Source organism: Oncorhynchus gorbuscha, linkage group LG06, assembly GCF_021184085.1.
Source record: "Oncorhynchus gorbuscha isolate QuinsamMale2020 ecotype Even-year linkage group LG06, OgorEven_v1.0, whole genome shotgun sequence".
Taxonomy (NCBI): domain Eukaryota; kingdom Metazoa; phylum Chordata; class Actinopteri; order Salmoniformes; family Salmonidae; genus Oncorhynchus; species Oncorhynchus gorbuscha.
Genome location: NC_060178.1, coordinates 35,468,799 through 35,487,526, shown reverse-complemented (window position 1 = coordinate 35,487,526; position 18,728 = coordinate 35,468,799).

Below are 18,728 nucleotides of genomic sequence, written 5' to 3'. Positions count from 1 at the left end.
ACTGCGAGTCGCTGTAGTTAGTTCAAGGTTACTGTTTGTGATGCACGAAGACTACTGACTGACGCGGTTTGGCTGAAACGGAGTTATTCCGCTGCTCTATCGTTCGCTACGTACTTCAGTCAGACTGCCATCAATGAAGTCGTTGTTGGTGATGTAAAAATAAGGGACGTTGTCCAAAACATAGACCTGGATTTTGTGGATTTGAATAATACCTTTAAGATGAAGTAGTTGAACAAATGCATATAATCTTCTGAATCGTTATGGTTCTTTAGTCCTCATTTTAAGGACATTTGGGGTTTACAATTATCAACATTTTATCAGCAAGCACTTATGGCATGGAAATTATGTTTTGTGCTTGACTTTTCTCCTCATAAAGCTATTATGTGGGGAAAAAATTATATCACTGTTAAAAACAAAAGGGTTTTTATGAAACATTGGATAAAGAAAAATATAATATTTGTAAGTGTCATCTTCAATAGAGGTGGCCAAATGTTAAGTTATGAGGTTTTCTCAAGAGTCAAATCCTTTCCTGTTCAATACAAATAATATCGCTCTGGTTAATGCTATTACCTCAGATATTTCCCAGCTGATGAGTAGAGTAGAGTCTGTGTATTATTATGGTGTTGATATCAAAAGTCACAAGTGTACAAATAAACATATAAGATAATAGTTTTATAGCAAAATAAATATATCACCAAGAGGGAAATCCTTTTGTAATTCACAGCTACCAGACATTCAATGGCGAATGGCTTAGCTTTGTCCTTTTACATTTTGTATTTCTAATAAGATAAGAGAGGTGCACCCAAAGATTTTGCACAAAATGTACTCCTCCAACACAATGGTGCGAAGATTTACAGACATTGATGACAAGTGTAGCTTCTGCAATGATTATCCTGAAACGCTGACACTTTTTTTACAGTTGTTTGAACACTAAGATTTTTGAGAGATATGGCAGCCAAACCTCACATTCAATTAGTGTATTTTGGATATGGAGGAATACATACTGAGTAAAAATCCAATTCTTTGACATTTTTAAATAATGTAATGATTTTGGTTGGTACATTTTATATCCACAAAACTAAATGTTTTTAAATCAACCACCTGCTTTAAAGTGTTTTTGATAGACTTGTTTTATTTAAGTCTCTGAAATTTCTACAGTCCAATATTATAACAAATTCATTTCTGAATCACTGTCATTGTCACATTTTCTTTTATTCTGTCATGTTAGTATTTTATGTTCTTGTTAATTCTTGAACTCAATGATGTCTGATTGCAATATTTGATTTCATTTAAATAAAAAAGACGTCAGCGATTGGATCATGTCTAAGCAATCAGAGTATCAATGACAATGACGAATTTTCATTATGCCACTTTACCCACGTGTATTCCTGCTCTGGCTCAGCCCATCGGTTTCTGGGACCAATCAGACGGTCTAGAATGGATTTCGGGAGGTACTCAGATACAGAGTCATTGCGGAGAAGAAACTAACGTCTGTGGGCGTGGCATATTATTTGGCCTGAGCAAGGAGTCTGGGTAGCGAGGCAATGACATGGTAGGGCGGGGACTACATTTTGGGCTTGTGAAGGAAAATATTGTAAACGATTGGTTGGAACCAAAATAATTTTTCTATCGTTTGGTTCTGAACAGAAGCAGTTTTTTTGTTCCGTTCTCATGTTCCGACCAGCATAATAAAGTTCTGAACTGTTTCGAATCCCCCAAAAATAAAGGTTTTATCGTTCCTATTTTTTCTTTCCTTAACCTGCGAAATCAACATAGTGTAGTGAATTCAGGGGGTAGCCCTGACCGGGACTCCAACCCAGCGACTGTCAAGCCAGCAACTTAATTCGCTATATTGGCTTCTGTGAGGCCATCGGAGAAGCACGTTGGCCTACACGTGAGCGACTTGGTATAGAGAAGCGGAAGTGGGATGGGCTCACGGTAGCCATCCCGCTTCCGACATCAATGTAACGGCAAGACATCTGAATCTCCCAATGGTGGAACAAACTCCCTCACGACGCCAGGACAGCGGAGTCAATCACCACCTTCCGGAGACACCTGAAACCCCACCTCTTTAAGGAATACCTAGGATAGGTTAAGTAATCCCTCTCACCCCACCCCCTAAGTTTTAGATGCTCTATTGTTAAGTGACTGTCCCACTGGATGTCATAAGGTGAATGCACCAATTTGTAAGTCGCTCTGGATAAGAGCGTCTGCTAAATGACTTAAATGTAATGTAAATGTCTTGACGTGGTCGCTAGCTTTTGGGTTATTGTCGCTCCTTTACCCTTTGTGAGAGCATGTCCACACACTTCTCTATACCAAGTCCCTCACGTGTAGGTCTAAACAACTCTCTGATGGATGCCATCCCACTTCCGACACCAATGTAGCAAATTCAGAGGGTAGCCCCGACTGAGACTTGAACCCGGGTCCAGCAACTGTTAAGCCAACACCTTAACCGTTACGCCAAGATGGTCAAACTTCTTGATGAGGTCACTAGCTCATTAAATGAACCCACCAATTAGCGTGGATTGAGAACCTTGCTCCAAAGCAGGTTTAGTGTTTTGTGTTGGACAGACAAATGTATGGTGCAAGATTCGACTGGTAGGGAGAGAGCGAGAGGTGTATATGGAGGGATCTAGGAAAGGAGGAAATGGGGCTAGGAAAGGAGGAAAGGAAAATAGTAAAAGAAAGGTGGAAATTGAGATAGTGAAGGAAGGTATCTCGGAAAGGAAGCTAGGAAAGAAAGGAAATAAAGGGAGCCAGGAAAGGAGGAAAGGAACTTAAGCTCAGAAAGGATAGTAGGAAAGAAAAGGACATGAAAGAGAGCTAGTAAACGAGTAGAGGATAGGAAGCTATGTAAGGAAAGAGAGCATAGAAAGGAAGCTCAGGAAGAATATGAGGAATGAGGCTAGGAAAGGAAAGGAAGCTAAGAAAGGAGGAAAGGAAAGGATCTAGGAATGGAAAGGAGATAAGAAAAGGTACTTGGAAAGGAAAGGGAGAACGGAAAGGAGGAAAGAGAGCTAGGTAAGGAAAGAAAGAAAGAAGGGAATATAGGAAAGGAAGCTAGGGAAGGAAATGGTGCTATTATAGGAGGACAGGATAGGAGGAAGGGGAGCTAGGAAAGCAAAGGAGGGAAGTAAAGTAGGAAAGGAAAAGGAGCTATCGTGATGAAAGAAAGGGATCAAGTAAAATGGGAGGAAAGGGAGCTATAAAAGGAGGAAATTAAGGGGAACATAGATAGGAGGAAAGGGATTTAGGAAAGAAAAGGAGTTCATCTGTGTGTTAGGTAGGCTATCGTAGGCTGTTGGTTTTAGTGAGAGGACACTTTTATCTGCTACAGGGATGCAGCTGGGGCTTGAAGCGCTGGGCATCGCAACATTTAGACTATTACCACAGACAAAAGGGGAAACCTTATCAGTATCTTTGCTTTTATTAGTATATCATAACTTCACCGAATTACATAATTAAAAGACCTACGGAGGAGCGGCTACTATGGAGGAACATACCTGAGTAGGACCAGATCTAGCTCATAGAAATGGATGAGCTAGGTAATAAGCTTGTGTGTGCAGAGCGGCACCAAAATTAAAAACGTCTTAACCTTTTTTTAGTTAATAAATCCAATGTGAAACGGGGTAACTATAGTATTGTAGCGACCCATGTGTTTATATATATATTTTAAATCCATTCTTCTCTAATAAAAAAAATCACTCTCTCTCATAATCACACTTGTAATGTTAGGTTACAAAACATACACAGACATTCCATGGTCATGTCGCAACACTGTGTTGGAGGGAGATTCCAAGATGTAGGAAGTGTGCAGGAGGGCATGGGACAGGATTATGTAGTTTTGGTGGAAAAAGTTGTGTGTGTCAATTGTAAGGGTGCACATGTTACTGTGGATCGGAAGTGTCCAGTGTGAGAGGAATCAGGTTGAGGTAGCTAGAGTCAGAGTATTACAGAAGATGACACATGCTGAGGCAGTGAAGAAAGTAGAGGAGGATGGGTCAAGGTTGAGGGATTGTGAGAGGACCCCTGTGAATAGTAGATCTGTGCCAGCACAGAGGGATAGGTCAATAATTGATGTGTATACAGTGCCTTGCAAAAGTATTCATCCCCCTTGGCGTTTTTCCTATTTTGTTGCATTACAACCTGTAAATTAAATGGATTTTTATTTAGATTTCATGTAATGGACATAAACAAAATAGTCCAAATTGGTGAAGTGAAATAAAAAAAACAATTACCTTCAGAAGTCACATAATTAGTTAAATAAAGTCAACCTGTGTGCAATCTAAGTGTCACATGATCTGTCACATGATTTCAGTATATATACACCTGTTCTGAAAGGCCTCAGAGTCTGCAACACCACCAAGCAAGGGCACCACCAAGCAAGCAAGGGCACCACCAAGCAAGCAAGGGCACCACCAAGCAAGCAAGGGCACCACCAAGCAAGCAAGGGCACCACCAAGCAAGGGGCACCACCAAGCAAGGGCACCACCAAGCAAGCGCACCACCAAGCAAGCGCACCACCAAGCAAGCGCGGCACCATGAAGACCAAGGAGCTCCCCAAACAGGTCAGGGACAAAGTTGTGGAGAAGTGCAGATCAGGGCTGGGTTATAAAAAAAAATATCAGGAACTTTGAACATCCCACGGAGCATTATTTAAATCCATTATTTAAAAAAATTTGAAAGAATATGACACCACAACAAACCTGCCAAGAGAGGGCCACCCACCAAAACTCACAGACCAGGCAAGGAGGGCATTAATCAGAGAGGCAACAAAAGAGATCAAAGATAGCTTATTCTTAATGTTTTTCCAGAGGCTACCAGAGTGAGGACAGACATTTTTCAGAATAAACGTGGATGAGTGAAACTCAACAAAATTTCCCACTCACCTACTTGGTATCTTATTCTGCCGCTACACAACTTTGTTTAAGTTGTTTGTTGGCAACACTGTTATTTAAAGTTTTTGGAACAGATTCCTGTTGGAACATTACACAAATTATTCTCACCCCCTTACATTTTAGTAGATTTTTGTGGGGGGTTGATTTGATTTTGAATACCATCTGTTTTATTTGACAAATACACACAATTGCATTTTACTGGGCTGATGGTGCCTGCATATGATGATTAGTCTTAGTTGAGGGAGAGAGCAGCAGACTGAGGGTCCGCCTCTCAACATTACTCTGCTCTCCCTTTCCTCCGCTGACACTGACCAAAAAGGAAAGTATTCCAGCTGATAGAGAAACTCTCGTTGCACTGCATTATTTCTCCATCAAACACAAATTCATGTTTTACTCCTATGAACAGAGTGAAATATTCCTTGATATGAAAAAAGACCCAAGGCGCTAATAATAACGACAACGCAAGCCTATCGACACTTTCCTACTCTTTCATTACAACTGCAGTGCTGGTTATAGAACCAGTGGAAGTAGGAAGAACGCACGTTTTATGGCTTATGAAAGTGTTGAATAAAAAGTGTTGACAGTGCTGAGTAATAACCTAAACATGAACTCACTTTATAAAAACAGGTCGTTGCTATATTTCTTGACAGTCTCTCTCTGGTCATGGTTTTGAAATTTCACAGTATCAACTTTGCTTTAACTTTCTTTTAGGTCCGTTATATTACTGCAGACACGGTAATCTGACACGGCCAACCGATTGGCCTGCGATAGGCCTATAGTGCACTTGATTTGCTCTCCTGGACCGCTGGGTAGGCAGACTTTGTACCTTCAGATACATGACATGGAAACACTTTGCCTACCCGGTGCCTAGGGGAGCTGAACCGAGTGCACCAATCGGCAACAGCACAAGACAAATAAATAAAAATAGAAATGCAAGGCTTTATCATAGTTTAAAACAATTATAATTGTTTGGTGATCAACTAGGAATGCCTTGGAGATCACTGGTGATCACTGCTGTAGACCATCTAGGAAAAAATCAAACTAAAATGTGGCCTAATATCATTACATCTATTTGAATCAATTAAAGCTCTTGATAACAACAGAATGGACACAGACGATCTTGTCTGTCTATTATTATCTTACCCTCTCGGGAGGGTTTGTGTACACACACCATGTACTGAAACATTTACGGAGGCAAGTAAGTACTCCTGCTTGGTCTGTCATTCGGCGGCTGCAGCTGGTCCTGGTCTCCAAAGCCACTTTCTCAGATTCCTGAGGCGTTCCTCAAGGAAACCAGTAGAAGGACGGTGGTGTCATCCTTGGGTGTACCAAGCATCCTTGAAGACAAGTCTGTCATTAAGTAACTAGAACACTCACTTTCTTCAAACCTCTCGGAAGCTTGCCACAATGGCTTTTCCCTCCGGTGTTGTGCTGAGTATTTCTCTAATATTATGAATATTCACTCACGCATAGAGATCAACAAAAACCTTACATTTAGCTATATTCTGTGACATGTAGCTATATTCTGTGACATGTAAAGAATCAACGTTAAAGTGTAGGTAGCATAAACGCAACCATGTGACATGTTTATTTGCATTAGAATACACATTAAAAGTCAATTTGCAAATTTACACCTCACTTTTTTCTAATTTCCGAGTTATGACATAAAACTGATCAGAATGCTTAAGTCATGCCAGAATTATTTTTTTTGTGGGGTGATTCCAAGAACACAGGATGAGATGTTACTATCCTTTGTGCAAGCACTTCCAAGAGTTAATGAACAGTGAGCGTGGTGAAATTTGGGGAGCGCATCGTCAGTAGTGTACCTTTGGTTCCTAGGGTGTTTCGGCCTTTCACACTATACACCCTCCTCAAAGGCGGCCAGCGACAGGGTGATCAATCCTACGCTTGCGTCCCATTCCCAATTAGTCATAGGAGTTGCCTTGTTGTTGATAGCAAACATCCCATGGGACTATGCATGGCAGGGGCGTCCTCCTCCCTGAGTCAATCATTGTTGACCGCATACCTCCTGGCCCTCTCACTTCGGGGCCCAGCTGGGGTCTTTCCTCTTCATCCAGAGCCACTGACTGCTGCCTTCTGCCGCCTCTGATACAGCTTTGATTGCCGAACGCTGGCTCTGGCCCTTAATTCCCAGGTCTCTAAGCAGTCTGGTTGTAGATGTTGCCACAAAACCTCTGCAGCCCACCTCCACTGGTCGGACTTCTGTGTTCCAGCCATGATGCCGTGCTTCGGCAGCTAGATCAGCATAGCGCAGATGTTTTCGCTCATAAGCCTCATCTACTGAGTTTTCCCAGGGTACTGTGATCTCAATGATGAAGACCTTATTGAGTGAACGGGACCAGAGCACCATGTCAGGTCTTAGGGTGGTGGTTGCGATCTCCGGAGGAAACACAAGTTGCCGGCCAATGTCAGCTAGCATTTTCCAGTCGCGGGCCAAGCGCAGCTGGTCTCGCTCTAATGGTGTAGAGCCGCTCTTCGGTGGTTTAGCCCCTTCGCGGACAAAGTTTGTCCGTAAGGAGTGTGATGCTGCTGTGGGTGGTAGGGAGTTGGTGGCAGCTCGCTTGTCCTCCAGGGCAGACGCAAGGTTTTTAAGGACTTGGTTGTGACGCCAAGTGTAGCGTCCTTGGGCGAGGCTTGTTTTACAGCCTGTGAGAATGTGCCTGAGGTTGGCTGGCATGGAACAGAGGGCACAGTCCGGATCTTCACCATACCATTGGTGAAGATTAACTGGTGTTGGAAGGACGTCATATGTTGCTCTGATGGAAAAGCTCAACCGCCTCGCTTCCATGGCCCACAGATCCTTCCAGCTGATCTTCCTCTTCTCCACACTGTCCCATCGAGTCCACTGTCCCTGTTTGGCAAGAGAGACTGCCTTGGCCCACCTTGCAGCCTCCTCCTGATGGCGTACTTCCTGCACTACCATCTTCCGCCGCTCTGGTGCAGTGGCCTTACTCCAAGCAGCACGGCTAGTTAGCCCAAGGCCTCCTCTCCCTTGCTGAACATGACCCACAATGTCAGCATGTCTGAGGGCTGCTGTTGCCTCCTGGACTGCTTTTCCTGGCCTCCATTTGCGCCCAGTTGCCAAGGTCGGCGCGTTGTTGCTCACCACTGGGTCTCGAGATTCATTCAGTGTCATTTGGAGCCTGGTTTTTGCACACTTGAATTCCTCTGTTAGACTGGTGAGGGGCAGCTTGAGGACACCATCTCCATAGAGGCCTATGGTGGTAAGGCATCGTGGAACTCCAAGCCACTTCTTTAAGTAGCCTGTGACTCCTCTTTCCATCTTCTCCACTGTTGAGATTGGAACCTCATACAGTGCTAAGGGCCACAACACCCGGGGTAGGAGACCAAACTGCAGACACCAGGCCTTTAACTTTCCAGGTAGCTGGGTGTTGTCGATGGACTGTAGGCTACTACTGATGTCTTTGCGCAGCTGTTGCACCTGGTCTTTGTCCTTCAGGCTTGCATCATACCACCTTCCAAGGCTTTTTACCGGCTGCTCAGACACTGTTGGGATTTGGTCATCTCCGATGAAGAATTTCAGGTCAGAGAGTACTCCCTTCACAATCGAGATGCTGCGTGACTTGGATGGTTTAATCTTCATACGGGCCCAGCTGATGTTCTCCTCAAGTTTTCTGAGCAGTCTCCTGGTGCATGGGACAGTGGTGGTCAATGTTGTAATGTCGTCCATGTAGGCTCTGAGTGGAGGGAGGCGGAAACCAGAGTCGACTCGCTGTCCACCAGCAACCCATTTTGAGGATCTGATGATAACCTCCATTGCCATTGTGAATGCCAACGGAGAAATGGTACATCCCGCCATTATACCTACATTCAGGCACTGCCATGAGGTGGTGAACTCTGAGGTGGTGAAGCAGAACTGCAGATCCTGGAAGTACGACTTCACCAGGTTTGTGATGGTGTCCGGTATGTGGAAAAATCTGAAGGCAGACCACAGGAGTTCATGGGGCACAGAGCCAAATGCATTGGCGAGGTCGAGGAAGACTACATGGAGGTCCCTTTTCTCCACCTTGGCCATTTGGATCTGATGCCAGATCATGCTGGAATGTTCCAAGCAGCCAGAGAACCCTGATATTCCTGCCTTCTGTACAGATGCATCGACGTACGTATTCCTTTGTAGGTACTCGGCCATCCTCTGGGCAATGACCCTAAAGAAGATTTTTCCCTCGACATTCAGTAAGGAGATTGGGCGGAATTGGCTGATGTTCACTGCACCCTTCTCCTTAGGGATCAGGACCCCGCCTGCCCTACGCCACACTTTGGGTATATGTAATATGGAGAAGCCGGCCTATTCCCTATAATGTAAAATCCAACCAAAATAACTTCAAATTAAACTAAATCGTTTGCACTCATCACTACTGATTTCAATAAATGTTCAGCCAATTTACAAGCAAATAATTGATTTATGTTGTTACAAATCAGCTTGCAAGGTTACTAGACTGCTAACTTTAGCCCTACCAGCCTGCTAACTTTAGCCCTACCAGCCTGCTAACTTTAGCCCTACCAGTGTAGGAGAGTTATTCAATCAAACTTCTAATTATTAGAATAGTACACAATGCAGAACAGAAAAACCAGGTTGAGGGTCAGTGGCCAAAGCCACAGGAATATTCCAAGTTCAGACAGAAGTGCGAGAGTCAGATCAGCGAGAGCAGTCAGATCGCTATGATCGCCAGGAGCTTTAGTTTTTGTCTATTTTTAATTGTTGCGCTACTGGTGCTGCCTGTTGATGTTAGGTAGGCAGCTACAGTAGCTAAGTGATGTTAACATCTTCAGGTTGTTTCATTAAATTTATTTTATTTCATCTGGGTGCTTGCGTCACCTACTAACACCTGGTACTACCCGTAGCTCCCGTTCTCCTCAGTCCGAGAGAACACTGAGAGTGAAAGGTATGTGCTGCAGTTTATCCTTTGTAGAAGTCCATAAACTGAAATAAATATAACATCCTAAGGTTAATGCTGTATATATTATTATAAGGCAGTGTGAGACTATTGAAACGTGTAACTTTCAGAGTTTTATTGTTGTTAATATAGTTTACAGAGTGCTAAAAGTGCTGCTATTGCTAGCTTGCCTGCCTTTCTGTGATGCGGATGGTTAGCTGAGCAGCTGACTGGTGCTTGCGTTGCATTATGGGAGATGTAGTTTTGGCCCTCTAAGGTCTTAATGGGGATAGAGGCGATTTCACATTGTAACTTTTTTGTGTTGCAGTGTTTTTGCAATTGAGTTGTTGTATTTTGGTACTGTCAACACTGAAAGCACCTAGCAATGTATTGGGGATGTGAGACAAGATATGTGTTTTACCTTTCTTCATGCTCTTGTATAGAACAACTTGTCACATTGTGCATTGGAGGCTGATGTGTTCCTGTCCTGTCATTTCACAATACTATTGCAGGTATGGTTCTATTGTCTAAGAATGAAGATTATACATTTGTTGTATTAAGGACTGGTTATGTTATACTATGTGTGAATGTATGAATGTGATTTGTGATAGTCCGAGAAAACACAGAGAGAAAGAACAACTTGTCACATGGTGCATTGGAGACTGATGTGTTCCTGTCTTTTCAGAATACTATTGCAGATCAACATAAAAGACAGCGTGGTGTCGCTCTTCATTTCTTGGTTCTCCTGTGGTACATATAAAGACCGCTATTACGTTAGCAACTGGCTATCAACACCTAGCTTACAGCTACATTAAAGTAAACCAAAGTTTTGGAAATACATAGCCTCATCTAACCATTAGGTTATATGCAATTAACGTTATCTTGGCCAGCCAGTTAACGTTAGCCATTTGAGCCAGCTAACCTTACATCAGTGAAGACCAGCATACACAGGCAGTAACCCACAGAACAAAACCCTCCAGCAGATAAAAAGAAAAAGCGGCGACTTACTATGATGGGCCCCAGCTGTCAATATGTAAGGACAGTAGGTTGAGTCAGCTACCAAATAAAGCAAGAGCCAGGGAGAGAGGCACTTCTGTTGTGAGAAGCTTAGCTATTTTATCCAGCTAACTAGGCTTGCCAGCTATCAGATCACTGCAGATAAAACTTCAGCCAGATATGAAATGTCAATATCAGGCAGAAGCAGCGACTCCGAGCATAGCAGGAACTCTGTTTCCTCTGGGCCTGACCTTTTTGGAGAATCTGATATAGTCAAGGTGGTGCTAGAGCAGGCAGCTGAGTCAGGATTACTTTCCCGATTTGATCCCGAAGTTAGGCACCGAAAGCATGCTGGTGCTGAACTTGTAGTGCAGGATGCGGCTCCACATGTAGGTATTGTTTATTTTTAATATGGCTAGCTAGTTTGATACTGAGAATACACCCTATAATGTCACGTCCTTCGTAACTACGGCTGAATCATGTAAAAATAACTTGTTTTAGGTGCTCGTGCAGCAGGTGTATTGCTATGCCAACAGCCATGGAGTCTGTGTGCTGTCAGGAATACCAGGTCCCCGATTACAGAGGAAGGAGAGAGTTTTATAAAGCAATATTCTAGCTTCCTCACGGTCTGTCTAGATGTCAATGTGCTGCACACAGCCTACAATACATACCGGCAGGACTACACCCAAGGACCTGACATTCCATACTCAACACAAGTTGACTTATAAATAGAATCTTCACGAATCTAATGCAATAATGAAATCAAATAATGTTACCACTCCCCCTACCAATAGTAGTATACTTTTCCCTTTTTATAAAGTTCAGCCCCAATTCCAGCTGATGAACTGCCTATCTGGGGTGGTACGACCATGTGCCAATTCCAGTGTGTGCAGTCAATGGGATAAGAAATAGGTTCCCAAATTAGGATAACATGCCCTATATGGGATTCAAGTACCAGAAAAATACAATAACGTTTTTACCTTTTTAAGTTTAAAAAATATATGTTATACCAATACTGGTGCATCACTTTAGTCATTAGTCTGTCACATTTCACTTAGTGGTCACAGTACCCATAATATTGATATTTTTGTTATTGTATATCTAACATTTAGAAATACAATAGTCTTTTTAAATGATTTTTTTATATTTTTTTTTATGGATGAACAAGTTCCACTGAAAGCTTGGCACAGCAGCAGAGACCTGCAGCGATTGGTGTGAGAAGGCTCAAGGAGCCCACTGTCCTGTTACAGAATAAAAGTGCTCCTTACTTTTATTCAATTATCTCAGCTCAGTAATGGGTAGTAAACATGAGCAGAGGGGGAACAACTCTGTAAAAAAAATAATGGCAGGTACAGATCTACTCAAGCAGATGTGTATTCTCAGTAGCAAAATAGCAAGCCATTGAGGGAAAATGTTGTCTGAAGAGCTAGCATTGAATTGCAAACAGCATCTCCTTGGTTCGTGTAGGTGAATGTGACCTCAGACCAATTGGCAGTACGCCCATAACATTGTTCAGTCACATGCAGGAACCAACACTAATAATGTATATCATTCTTATATGACTTGATTGTATAGCAGAATAAAAGGACTGAGAGGGAACACCCTTTTCAGTGTTTTCATTAATAAGCTTGGAATGAGTTTGTGAACCTCTCCGAACGTGATAAAGATGAATTCATGTACATTGAGATTGAGTCCTTAGTGGTGAATTTCCACTACACCATATTACCAATCAGCATTCCCCACACGTGGAGGTACTCCCTGATGAATCAGGGGCTCAGTCACACAGGCAGCACAAGTAGAAGGGACGAGGACAGGATGCTATAACTGGTATGGTTCACTGTCAATAACGAACACCAACAATTCACAAAACAGTCAACATTTAGAGTAAGGTCTGCAGTGTCGAGTGCCAAGGCATCTCATCACTCCACAAATCCAGAACCATCCACAAAGCCAGACGAATCGATAAAGAAATCACTGCACCCACTGTACGATTAGTGTAAACTGCTACATTTCAGCCGAAGACTCTAAATTCCAGTATGAAAAAGTAAGAAAACAATCTTAGCACTCATTACTGTAAGTCGGTCTGGAGAACTACGTCTGCTAAATGACTCAAATGTAATTTAAAATGTGTGAAGACAGGTGCTCATGGTGTGCGAGCAGCCTTAAAACGACGTATATACTCCCTCACTGCCTGGTCCTTCATGGGACGCTGAAACTGGCTACAGAGTGGTGGAGGTGATTCCAGGATCCTGGGGTCTGACTCCTCCTCCAGGGGGCCAAACCATAGCTTTGACTATTTTGGCAGCATAGTCTGTAAAGACACATAATAAACAGGAATTTTCGCAATATTGGTAGACTTCAATAAAAAACTTGATAGAATGTAAAGCAGTTTTACCATAGGTGGTTTTGGTCTTCACTGGCTGAATTGTGTAGCCATCCTTCTTGGCATTTGGGAAGGAGAGGAAGCACCTGAGCAGGCTCTTTTCTCACTGCCTGCGTCAATCTACTGTTCTCATTATAATGCAAGGTTGCAATGTATGATCTAAAATAAAATGATACAAAATAGGTCGACCGATTATGATTTTTCAACAACTATACCGATTATTGGAGGACCAAAAAAAGCTGATACCGATTAAATCGGCCCATTTAAAAAAATATTTAAAGTATTTGTAATAATGACAATTACAACAATACTGAATGAACACTTATTTTAACTTAATATAATACATCAATAAAATCAATTTAGCCTCATAAATTGAACATGTTCAATTTGGTTTAAACAATGCAAAATCCAAGTGTTGGAGAAGAAAGTAAAAGTGCAATATGTGCCATGTAAAAAAGCTAACGTTTAAGTTCCTTGCTCAGAACATGAGAACATATGAAAGCTGGTGGTTACTTTTAACAGGAGTCTTCAATATTCCAAGGTAAGAAGTTTTAGGTTGTAGTTATTTAACGGAATTCCTCTCCTTCAGAGGAGGAGTAGCAAGGATCAGACCAATGTGCAGAGTGGTAAGTGTCCATAATTATATATTTAATAAATCAACAGAACACTGAACAAAAAATACAAACAACCGAAACAGTCCCATATGGCAGACACTAACACAGGATACAACCACCCACAAAACACAATAGAACCTGGCTACCTAAATATGGCTCCCAATCAGAGACAACGACTGACACATGCCTCTGATTGAGAACCATACTAGGCCAAACACATAGAAATATAACAACAGAACAAAGCATTGAAAAACAACATAGAATGCCCACCCCAACTCACACCCTGACCAACTAAAATAAAGACATAAAGGAACTAAGGTCAGAACGTGACAAGTTATTATAGGACAATTTCTCTGTACGATTTGTATTTAATTTACCTTTGACTGTTGGATGTTCTTATAGGCACTTTAGTATTGCCAGTGTAACAGTATAGCTTCCGTCCCTCTCCTCGCCCCTACCTGGGCTCGAACCAGGAACAGATCGACACCAGCCACCCTCGAAGCAGCGTTACCCATCGCTCCACAAAATATAATAATAATATATAATAATATAATAATATAATATATAATAATATATAATAATATATGCCATTTAGCAGACGCTTTTATCCAAAAGCCGCGGCCCTTGCAGAGCAAGGGGAACAACCACTCCAAGTCTCAGAATGAGTGACGTTTGAAACTCTATTAGCGCGCACCCCGCTAACTAACTAGCCATTTCACATCGGTTACACCAGCCTAATCTCGGGAGTTGATAGGCTTGAAGTCATAAACAGCTGGCTGGCGAGCTGCTGGTAAAACGCACGAAAGTGCTGTTTGAATGAATGCTTACGAGCCTGCTGGTGCCTACCATCGCTCAGTCAGACTGCTCTATCAAATCATATACTTAATTATAACATAATAACACACAGAAATACGAGCCTTAGGTCATTAATATGGTCGAATCCGGAAACTATCATCTCGAAAACAAGACGTTTATTCTTTCATTGAAATACGGAACAGTTCTGTAATTTTATCTAACGGGTGGCATCCATAAGTCTAAATATTCCTGTTACATTGTACAACCTTCAATGTTATGTCATAATTACATAAAATTAGGCGACCCCAAACTTTTGCATCTGCGTGCAATGAACGCAAGAGAAGTGACACAATTTCACCTGGTTAATATTGCCTGCTAACCTGGATTTCTTTTAGCAAAATATGCAGGTTTAAAAATATATATTTCTGTGTATTGATTTTAAGAAAGGCATTGATGTTTATGGTTAGGTACAGTCGTGCAACGATTGTGCTTTTTTCGCAAATGCGCTTTGGTTAAATCGTCCCCCTTTTGGCGAAGTTGGCTATCTTTGTTAGGAAGAAATAGTCTTCACAGAGTTCGCAACGAGCCAGGTTAGCAGGCAATATTAACTAAATATGCAGGTTTAAAAATATATACTTGTGTATTGATTTTAAGAAAGGCATTGATGTTTATGGTTAGGTCCACAAGACAGTCCTTTTTCGCGAATACGCACCGCATCGATTATATGCAACGCAGGATAAACCAGTAATATCATCAGCCATGTGTAGTTAACTAGTGATTAGGATTGATTGATTGTTTTTTATAAGATAAGTTTAATGCTAGCTAGCAACTTACCTTGGCTTCTTACTGCATTCGCGTAACAGGCAGTCTCCTTGTGGAGTGCAATGTAATCAGGTGGTTAGAGCGTTGAACTAGTTAACTGTATGGTTGCAAGATTGAATCCCTGAGCTGACAAGGTAAAAACCTGAACAAGGCAGTTAACCCACCGTTCCTAGGCCGTCATTGAAAATAAGAATGTGTTCTTAACTGACTTGCCTAGTTAAATAAATGATAAATAAAGGTGTATTTTTTATATTTTTAAATCAGCCAACCCTAACTAACAGCTAACCCTAACCCTACAAAAATACAGATTTCCGATTGTTATGAAAACTTGAAATCGGCCCTAATCGGCCATTCCGATTAATCAGTCGACCTCTAATACAAAATAAGCATAGGATACATTTGATGGGTTGGTGACAATTGAGACAAACAATGGAAAGGGCTTTGATACACTTGACTGTTATAATGAACATTTCAGTAGTTGAAAATGATCTTACTTTAAAATGGCTTTACCAACCTTGCATGCATTCCCTTGTAGGAGAAGGCAGTGTTTTTCCTCAGGAAGTGCAGCGTCAGAGCGTGATATGCCTCTAGCCCTGATGTCTGGTAGTCAGTGGATAGTTGCGCGATGTACTTCAAGCTCAATGCCCCATGTACAATATTCTTCAACCCCACTGAGGAGTCTGGAATTAAATGAAAAAACAGAATTAACCATTATATTGTCTGTTCTGTAAAAACAAATGTACTACATGTAAGATATGGACACTTGTTTCCAGTCGCTCTTTTGTCCATTCCTCTGCTTGCAGTGGTGTATGAGGACACAAAGTCATGACTGATATCGGTAGGTTGGTTCTATATGTGATACAGTGCAACTTTCTATTTTGGCACAATCATTTCCCTGCTTTCTTCAGGAGTCGTTGATAATGGAGTTCCAACTTCAGCACACCCTCTCTAGAGTGCCAGCTTCTCGATATTCTTGCATAGAGCTAATCACAGTGGGAAATGAACAGGTAATACAAATGTATACAGCAATGAGTAGAAAAATCATACCCAGTTAATCATACCTACTCACATTTCAAACATCCAGCAGTTACTCACCATTCAGTGAATTATTGCCAATACATATCAATACAGGGGTTTACATTCAGATTTGATATTTAATATTTTTCATTTCAGGTAACATTTAGTAATCAATATTTATGCAACTGATAATATTTTGGTACAATTTATATCGTTTACAAACAATGGAGTAAAATGAGCTTATCATTTGGGTTGGACATCGCATACTATTATTAATAAATGGCATCAACATATTGCAAAACCAATTAACCCAATCAACTGACTTGCAAGACCAATTAACAAATATGTGCAAAGCAACACATATCTTGGTCCATCTTAGTATGAAAAACAGAATGTCAAGTTTGTGCATGGTATGTAAGTTTAGTATTACTTTTCAACCAATCCAATGCTTTTTTTGATGAACATTACATTTTTGGAAATCAGCAACACTTCAAAGAATTCAACAGCTGAAAAATTAAACAAACAAATGGATCAAACAAAGACAAACACTACCACTTTTCAAGCCTGCTGAAGGTGGCATGGTAAACACCAGCCCCTGCTCAACCAGGGGCATGGTTGAGGTGGTCTCCACAGCTCTGCGTATGACTGCCCCTGCAACACAAAAATAAACACATTTAGTTATATTATATAAAACTGTCAAAGTAATGGATAGAGCTCATCTATGGCCTCTGTTATACCCGGCACTTAAATGCTACTTCTGTCATCCGATCACTCCAAGCTCATATCCTGGTCAGCTGACATATCGTAGGGGGCGAGTGAACCCTCACACACACAGGACAGGGACATAGAGCCTAGTTAATACAATACTACTATGGCGTCTTTTTGTAAATACTAACTCTGCTATGGTTTGTTGGACAAAGCCTAGTGGGGAAATTCATTTTGTGTAGTTTTTGGATAAACAGAAAATAAGGTCTGCGATAAATACAGGCTAAGGAAATCTCCCTACTAATATGTATCGATTCACACAACGAGACGTGCTGGGCTCTTCAACAACAGTACTGCCCACAGAGAGTTTTGTCTTTGGGGGTAGGCGGCCCCACACCAGATGCTCGCTCATGGGTTGGAGCGTTACTGCTCTCCAACTTAATGGTGCCCACTTTATCTGGGATGGAGTCTCCTCGCCATCTCTCCAGATTTGATAGGAGATGCAGGAACTGGCTGTCATCACACTGGCCAGAAGGACCTGGCGTACCCACCACCCGCCAGTAGCTATCATTTGATTTGAACTGTCTAATCAGAGACTTCAACACGTTAGTGCCCACAATGAGTTCATCACCCTGCCCATCTACAATAAGCACTGGGACTACATAACTAAAGCCATAAAGCTGTATTTCTAAGTCACACGTGTGTGTGAGGGTTCACTCACCCCCTACGATATAGTTTGGATCCCACCACAACCCACCAAGATGATGTCTGAAGGAGCTAGAAAGTTCCCCTAAACCAAGGTGCAATATCTGTGTGCAGAGTAGTAGCCATGGACCCACTATCTAACATCCCCTTCAGCTCAACTTTATCCTGTACAGCACAGTGGTGTAAAACAAACTGTCATTCTGAGTAATACTCATTGTGTTCTGAAAAATTACTGTGTTGTTCTTGGGAACTGACTCACAAAAATAAGAATAAACAGATTGGATATCATCATCAGTGGAGGAAAAAATAGACTGTCCCACATTGCCCTCCTCAAAATGGAGGCTTTCTACTTTTCCTGAGACCTGCCAGTCTGTCCACATCCAGGGCTCTTCCGCTTCCCAGTCTCACTACAGTCAAAGCTCAAGTGGCCAGCAGAGAAGCACTTGAAACACAGCTGTTGCATCTGACAGTGAGCTTTGGTCCAGTGATTAGTGCTTCCACAGACAGCACACTCACGCTCACGTTGCTAGCACAGACTGGAATATGTTCTGGGATTCTTCCGATGGAATTGTTGAGTACACCACATCTGTCACTGGCTTTTTCAATAAGTGCATTGAGGACGTCATCCCCACAGTGACTGTACGTACATACCCCAAACAGAAGCCATGGATTACAGGCAACATTCACACCGGGCTAAAGGGCAGAGCTGCCGTTTTCAAGGAGCGGTACTCTAACCCGAAAGCTTATAAGAAATCCCGATATGCCTTCCAACGAATCATCAAACAGGCAAAGCTTGAATTTGCAATTTCCGACTTGTGTAATGTTTATGTCCAATTGCCGATAAGCACCAAGACATTTTATCTCTAATTTCTCT